Source organism: Triticum aestivum, chromosome 1B, assembly GCF_018294505.1.
Source record: "Triticum aestivum cultivar Chinese Spring chromosome 1B, IWGSC CS RefSeq v2.1, whole genome shotgun sequence".
Taxonomy (NCBI): Eukaryota; Viridiplantae; Streptophyta; class Magnoliopsida; order Poales; family Poaceae; genus Triticum; species Triticum aestivum.
The window spans coordinates 629,537,998-629,546,857 of NC_057795.1; positions in this window are offsets into that span (position 1 = coordinate 629,537,998).

Consider the following 8,860-nt stretch of genomic DNA (forward strand, 5'->3'; position numbering starts at 1 on the left):
GGGGGGTGAATATCACAACCTCAACACGTTTTTCAACAAGCTTGGGATTTCGCATTGTGTGTCTTGTCCTCATAAACATCAGTAGAATGGAACCGCTGAACGTAAGCATCATCAAATTGTAGAAACTAGCCTTACTTTGCTAGCTCATGCCTTCGTTCCGTTTAGGTTTTGGAGTGATGCTTTCTCCACCGCTTGTTTCTTGATAAAAGAGGCTACCCTCACGACTTCTGAATATGAAAACTCCTCTTGAACTCTTGCTCAATGAAATCCTAGATTACACTTTTCTCAAAGTGTTTGGGTGTGCATGTTGGCCCCATTTGCGTCCATACAACAAATGTAAGTTAGAGTTTCAGTCTAAAAAGTGTATTTTTCTTGGGTATATGTCGTGGAAATATCACGTCAGATGTCCTCGTGAAAGGACTTAGTCGTGGAGCCATCGCGACAGGTTAGCTTAAAGGGGTTAAACCGTAAAAAGGACACGAGAGTTTTATACTAGTTTGGCCCCTTACAATGAAGGTAAAAGCCTACGTCTAGTTGTGATGGAATTATTGGGGTTTCCATTACCAGGGAGCAAACACGCTATGCCTGGCTTTCGAGTTGTTGTTCCTTGTCCCTGAACACCCGCCGGGTCATCCCTTTTACATACACAGGTTGACGCCCGGCCGGTTTACAGAGTCCGGAGGCCGGCTTATACAAGTTTCCGGCTCGGTCTCTCCTTTCCTAACTTACAATACAAGTTATACAATTATGGCGGTTTATATCTATGGGCCCTAAACTGCCTTTGGGCTATGGGCCTTTAAGCTTCATTAGTAAAGCGCCATCTTCTGGGTCTTCATGGGCTTCAATATAGTTGAGGGTGAACCGGCCCCTCCTGAGCGGTTTACACTCAGTAGTTGTATTCCCAACATTAGGCCCCAGGTTGATTTGAACCAGTTCATGTCAATCTTCAATCTTCAATACTTAGAAAAACCCTGTGAACATCTTCTTACACTTTTTGTAAACCGCCATGATGTCTTCTCCTGTAAATTTTGTTAAACCGCCATGAGGTCATCCTCTGGACATAACAGTGGATTGTCATGACGTCATCTCTGTATAAAAGGATTAAAAGATTCCCTTCATTAATTACATCCCGAAGATCGAGGCGACAGCTATGCCCTCTTTTGCCGCTTCAGGCTCCTCAATTCTCGTGCCTGCCACTTATCCCCTTCTCTTTATAAATAAGGCCGGGGGGTCTTCTCCATTTTCTCCCCTTGCCTCTTTGCCTCGTCTTCCTCCTTGTGACCCGAAGAGCTCAAGCACCGCCACCGCCGTCGACCTTCGACTCTGCACCGACTAGGCCGTTGCATCAACTTGAAACGCCCCAGAGATCTGCACTCTCCTTTGCTGCTCCTGAGAACCCGGTGAGTTTTCTTCCCTTAACCCTAGATCTCCATTAGGGCATCGTGTTCATCTGTGTTCGTTAGTGTTCGCCAGTGCTTCTCCGCCTTTCCCTTAGCCTCTTTACTGAATTTAGCTAGGCCTGATAGTTTTCTTTTGCGGCTAGATCCATAGTTTTAATCTGCCATACTGTAGCATCTTGCTGTTTCTGAAAAATCCCATCTGGACCTTCTCTGTTCTGCTTAGCGCCATTGTAGGACTCAGAAAGTTTTTTTTACTAAACCACGGTAGATCCGAAATTATATCATCATTATGTGAAACTTGTTTCTGCAACACTTAGTAAATTTCAGCTCTGCTGCTTCCCTCATAGGTGGTTTCACTTGTAGAAAATCATAATCCGCCTGGCACCATTAGCCCTCAATAAAACCGCCATCCTGATTTGAGTAGCAATAGCCGGTTTAACTGTTGGAAATATGCCCTAGAGGCAATAATAAAAGCATTATTATTATATTTCCTTGTTCATGATAATTGTCTTTATTCATGCTATAATTGTGTTATCCGGAAATCGTAATGCATGTGTGAATAACAGACACCAACATGTCCCTAGTGAGCCTCTAGTTGACTAGCTCGTTGATCAACAGATAGTCATGGTTTCCTGACTATAGACACTGGATGTCATTGATAACGAGATCACATCATTGGGAGAATGATGTGATGGACGAGACCCAATCCTAAACATAGCACAAGATCGTATAGTTCGTTTGCTAGAGTTTTGCAATGTCAAAGTATCTTTTCCTTAGACCATGAGATCGTGTAACTCCCGGATACCGTAGGAGTGCTTTGGGTATGCCAAACGTCACAACGTAACTGGGTGACTATAAAGGTAGACTACGGGTATCTCCGAAAGTGTCTGTTGGGTGACATGGATCAAGACTGGGATTTGTCACTCCGTATGACGGAGAGGTATCACTGGGCCCACTCGGTAATGCATCATCATAATGAGCTCAGAGAGACCAAGTGTCTGGTCACGGGATCATGCATTACGGTACGAGTAAAGTGACTTGCCGGTAACGAGATTGAACGAGGTATTGGGATACCGACGATCGAATCTCGGGCAAGTAACATATCGATGGACAAAGGGAATAGTGTACGGGGTTGATTGAATCCTCGACATCGTGGTTCATCCGATGAGATCATCGTGGAGCATGTGGGAGCCAACATGGGTATCCAGATCCCGCTGTTGGCTATTGACCGGAGAGTCGTCTCGGTCATGTCTGCTTGTCTCCCGAACCCGTAGGGTCTACACACTTAAGGTTCGGTTACGCTAGGGTTGTAGGGATATGTATATGCAGTAACCCGAATGTTGTTCGGAGTCCCAGATGAGATCCCGGACGTCACGAGGAGTTCCGGAATAGTCCGGAGGTAAAGATTTATATATGGTAAGTCTTGTTTCGGGCATCGGGACAAGTTTCGGGGTTATCGGTATTGTACCGGGACCACCGGAAGGGTCCCGGGGGTCCACCGGGTGGGTCCACCTGTCCCGGGGGGCCACATGGGCTGTAAGGGGGTGCGCCTTGGCCTAATGGGCCAAGGGCACCAGCCCCACATAGGCCCATGCGCCTAGGGTTTAAGGGGGCAAGAGTCCTAGGAGGGTAAGGCACCTTCTAGGTGCCTTGGGGGGGAGGGAAACCTCCCCTTGGCCGCCGGCCATAGGAGATTGGATCTCCTAGGCTGCGCACCACCCCCCCTTGGCACCCCTATATATAGTGGGGGAGAGGAGGGACTTCATACCTGAACGCCTCGGCCTTTGGTTGCCTCCTTCTCCCTCCCCAACACCTCCTCAACCTCCATAGTGCTTAGCGAAGCTCTGCCGGAGTACTGCAGCTCCATCAACACCACGCCGTCGTGCTGCTGCTGGTGCCATCTCCCTCAACCTCTCCTCCCTCCCTTGCTGGATCAAGAAGGAGGAGACGTGGCTGTTCCGTACGTGTGTTGAACGCGGAGGTGCCGTCCGTTCGGCGCTGGTCATCGGTGATTTGGATCACGTCGAGTACGACTACATCATCACCGTTCTTTTGAACGCTTCCGCTCGCGATCTACAAAGGTATGTAGATGCATCTAATCACTCGTTGCTAGATGAACTCCTAGATGATCTTGGTGAAACGAGTAGGAAAATTTTTGTTTTCTGCAACGTTCCCCAACAAAAGCAGGGGCTGCGGAATAAGCGGAAACTGGCAAAGGACGAGGTGACGATGCGCGTCGGGAATGGTTCCAAGGTCAATGTGATCGCCGTCGGCACGCTACCTCTGCATCTCCCTTCGGGATTAGTTTTAAACCTTAATAATTGTTATTTAGTGCCAGCTTTGAGCATGAACATTGTATCGGGATCTCGTTTAATTCGAGATGGCTACTCTTTTAAATCTGAGAATAATGGTTGTTCCATTTTTATGAGAGATATGTTTTATGGTCATGCTCCTATGGTGAATGGTTTATTCTTTATGAATCTCGAACGTGATGCTACACATGTTCATAATGTGAGTACCAAAAGAAGTAAGGTTGATAATGATAGTCCCACATACTTGTGGCACTTCCGCCTTGGTCACATAGGTGTCAAACGCATGAAGAAGCTCCATGCTGATGGACTTTTAGAGTCTCTTGATTATGAATCATTTGACACGTGCGAACCATGCCTTATGGGTAAAATGACCAAGACTCCGTTCTCAGGAACAATGGAGCGAGCAACCGACTTATTGGAAATCATACATACTGATGTGTGCGGTCCAATGAGTGTTGAGGCTCGCGGTGGCTATCGTTATGTTCTCACCCTCACTGATGATTTAAGTAGGTATGGGTATATCTACTTAATGAAACACAAGTCTGAAACCTTTGAAAAGTTCAAGGAATTTCAGAGTGAGGTTGAAAATCAACGTGACAGGAAAATCAAGTTTCTACGATCAGATCGTGGAGGAGAATACTTGAGTCACGAGTTTGGGGCACACTTAAGAAAATGTGGAATAGTTTCACAACTCACGCTGCCTGGAACACCTCAGCGTAATGGTGTGTCCGAACGTCGTAATCGCACTCTGTTAGATATGGTGCGATCTATGATGTCTCTTACCGATTTACCGCTTTCTTTTTGGGGCTATGCTTTAGAGACTGCCGCATTCACTTTAAATAGGGCTCCGTCGAAATCCGTTGAGACGACACCGTATGAATTATGGTTTGGGAAGAAACCTAAGCTGTCGTTTCTAAAAGTTTGGGGATGCGATGCTTATGTCAAGAAACTTCAACCTGAAAAGCTCGAACCCAAATCGGAAAAATGCATCTTCATAGGGTACCCAAAAGAAACTATTGGGTACACCTTCTACCTTAGATCCGAAGGCAAGATCTTTGTTGCCAAGAATGGGTCCTTTCTGGAGAAAGAGTTTCTCTCGAAAGAAGTAAGTGGGAGGAAAGTAGAGCTTGATGAAGTATTGCCTCTTGAACCGGAAAATGGCGTAACTCAAGAAAATGTTCCTGAGGTGCCAGCACCGACTAGAGAGGAAGTTAATGATAATGATCAAGATACTTCTGATCAAGCACCTACTGAAATTCGAAGGTCCACAAGGACACGTTCCGCACTAGAGTGGTACGGCAACCCTGTCTTGGAAATCATGCTGTTAGACAACGGTGAACCTTCGAACTATGAAGAAGCGATGGAGGGCCCGGATTCCGACAAATGGCTGGAAGCCATGAAATCCGAGATAGAATCCATGTATGAAAACAAAGTATGGACTTTGACTGACTTGCCCGTTGAGCGGCGAGCCATAGAAAATAAATGGATCTTTAAGAAGAAGACAGACGCGGATGGTAATGTGACCATCTATAAAGCTCGGCTTGTCGCTAAGGGTTATCGACAAGTTCAAGGGGTTGACTACGATGAGACTTTCTCACCGGTAGCGAAGCTGAAGTCCGTCCGAATCATGTTAGCAATTGCCGCATTCTATGATTACGAAATATGGCAAATGGACGTCAAAACGGCATTCCTTAATGGTTTCCTTAAGGAAGAATTGTATATGATGCAGCTGGAAGGTTTTGTCGATCCTAAGAATGCTGACAAAGTGTGCAAGCTCCAACGCTCGATTTATGGGCTGGTGCAAGCATCTCGGAGTTGGAACATTCACTTTGATGAGATGATCAAAGCGTTTGGGTTTACACAGACTTATGGAGAAGCCTGCGTTTACAAGAAAGTGAGTGGGAGCTCTGTAGCATTTCTCATATTATATGTAGATGACATACTTTTGATGGGAAATGATATAGAACTCTTGGACAGCATCAAGGCCTACTTGAATAAAAGTTTTTCAATGAAGGACCTTGGAGAAGCTGCTTATATATTAGGCATCAAAATCTATAGAGATAGATCGAGACGCCTCATAGGTCTTTCACAAAGCACATACCTTGATAAGATATTGAAGAAGTTCAATATGGATCAATCCAAGAAGGGGTTCTTGCCTATGTTGCAAGGTATGAAATTGAGCTCAGCTCAATGTCCGACCACGGCAGAAGATATAGAAGAGATGAGCGTCATCCCCTATGCCTCAGCCATAGGTTCTATTATGTATGCCATGCTGTGTACCAGACCTGATGTAATCCTTGCCGTAAGTTTGGTAGGAAGGTACCAAAGTAATCCCGGCAAGGAACACTGAACAGCGGTCAAGAATATCCTGAAGTACTTGAAAAGGACTAAGGAAATGCTTCTCGTTTATGGAGGTGACGAAGAGCTCGTCGTAAAGGGTTACGTCGACGCTAGCTTCGACATAGATCTGGATGACTCTAAGTCACAAACCGGATACGTGTATATTTTGAATGGTGGGGCAGTAAGCTGGTGCAGTTGCAAGCAAAGCGTCGTGGCGGGATCTACATGTGAAGCGGAGTACATGGCAGCCTCGGAGGCAGCACATGAAGCAATATGGGTGAAGGAGTTCATCACCGACCTAGGAGTCATACCCAATGTGTCGGGGCCGATCAAACTCTTCTGTGACAACACTGGAGCTATTGCACTTGCCAAGGAGCCCAGGTTTCACAAGAAGACAAGGCACATCAAGCGTCGCTTCAACTCCATTCGTAAAAATGTTCAAGATGGAGACATAGAGATTTGTAAAGTACATACGGACCTGAATGTAGCAGATCCGTTGACTAAACCTCTCCCTAGAGCAAAACATGATCAACACCAGAATTCCATGGGTGTTCGATTCATCACAATGTAACTAGATTATTGACTCTAGTGCAAGTGGGAGACTGTTGGAAATATGCCCTAGAGGCAATAATAAAAGCATTATTATTATATTTCCTTGTTCATGATAATTGTCTTTATTCATGCTATAATTGTGTTATCCGGAAATCGTAATGCATGTGTGAATAACAGACACCAACATGTCCCTAGTGAGCCTCTAGTTGACTAGCTCGTTGATCAACAGATAGTCATGGTTTCCTGACTATAGACACTGGATGTCATTGATAACGAGATCACATCATTGGGAGAATGATGTGATGGACGAGACCCAATCCTAAACATAGCACAAGATCGTATAGTTCGTTTGCTAGAGTTTTGCAATGTCAAAGTATCTTTTCCTTAGACCATGAGATCGTGTAACTCCCGGATACCGTAGGAGTGCTTTGGGTATGCCAAACGTCACAACGTAACTGGGTGACTATAAAGGTAGACTACGGGTATCTCCGAAAGTGTCTGTTGGGTGACATGGATCAAGACTGGGATTTGTCACTCCGTATGACGGAGAGGTATCACTGGGCCCACTCGGTAATGCATCATCATAATGAGCTCAGAGTGACCAAGTGTCTGGTCACGGGATCATGCATTACGGTACGAGTAAAGTGACTTGCCGGTAACGAGATTGAACGAGGTATTGGGATACCGACGATCGAATCTCGGGCAAGTAACATATCGATAGACAAAGGGAATAGCGTACGGGGTTGATTGAATCCTCGACATCGTGGTTCATCCGATGAGATCATCGTGGAGCATGTGGGAGCCAACATGGGTATCCAGATCCCGCTGTTGGTTATTGACCGGAGAGTCGTCTCGGTCATGTCTGCTTGTCTCCCGAACCCGTAGGGTCTACACACTTAAGGTTCGGTTACGCTAGGGTTGTAGGGATATGTATATGCAGTAACCCGAATGTTGTTCGGAGTCCCGGATGAGATCCCGGACGTCACGAGGAGTTCCGGAATGGTCCGGAGGTAAAGATTTATATATGGGAAGTCTTGTTTCGGGCATCGGGACAAGTTTCGGGGTTATCGGTATTGTACCGGGACCACCGGAAGGGTCCCGGGGGTCCACCGGGTGGGTCCACCTGTCCCGGGGGGCCACATGGGCTGTAAGGGGGTGCGCCTTGGCCTAATGGGCCAAGGGCACCAGCCCCACATAGGCCCATGCGCCTAGGGTTTAAGGGGGCAAGAGTCCTAGGAGGGTAAGGCACCTCCTAGGTGCCTTGGGGGGGAGGGAAACCTCCCCTTGGCCGCCGGCCATAGGAGATTGGATCTCCTAGGCTGCGCACCACCCCCCTTGGCACCCCTATATATAGTGGGGGAGAGGAGGGACTTCATACCTGAACGCCTCGGCCTTTGGTTGCCTCCTTCTCCCTCCCCAACACCTCCTCAACCTCCATAGTGCTTAGCGAAGCTCTGCCGGAGTACTGCAGCTCCATCAACACCACGCCGTCGTGCTGCTGCTGGTGCCATCTCCCTCAACCTCTCCTCCCTCCCTTGCTGGATCAAGAAGGAGGAGACGTGGCTGTTCCGTACGTGTGTTGAACGCGGAGGTGCCGTCCGTTCGGCGCTGGTCATCGGTGATTTGGATCACGTCGAGTACGACTACATCATCACCGTTCTTTTGAACGCTTCCGCTCGCGATCTACAAAGGTATGTAGATGCATCTAATCACTCGTTGCTAGATGAACTCCTAGATGATCTTGGTGAAACGAGTAGGAAAATTTTTGTTTTCTGCAACGTTCCCCAACAGTGGCATCATGAGCTAGGTCTATGCGTAGTTCTTCTTGCGCGAGTAGAACACAATTTGTTGTGGGCGTAGATTTGTCAACTTTCTTGCCGTTACTAGTCCTTTCTTGCTTCAGCGGTATTGTGGGATGAAGCGGCCCGGACCAACCTTACACGTACGCTTACGTGAGACCGGTTCCACCGACTAACATGCACTAGTTGCATAAGGTGGCTGGCGGGTGTCTGTCTCTCCTACTTTAGTTGGAGCGGAATCGATGAACAGGGTCCTTATGAAGGGTAAATAGAAGTTGACAAATCACGTTGTGGCTTTAACGTAGGTAAGAAAACGTTCTTGCTAGAACCCTAATTCAGCCACGTAAAACTTGCAACAACAATTAGAGGACGTCTAACTTGTTTTTGCAGCAAGTGGTTTGTGATATGATATGGCCAAAGTTGTGATGAATGATGAATGATCTATATGTGATGTATG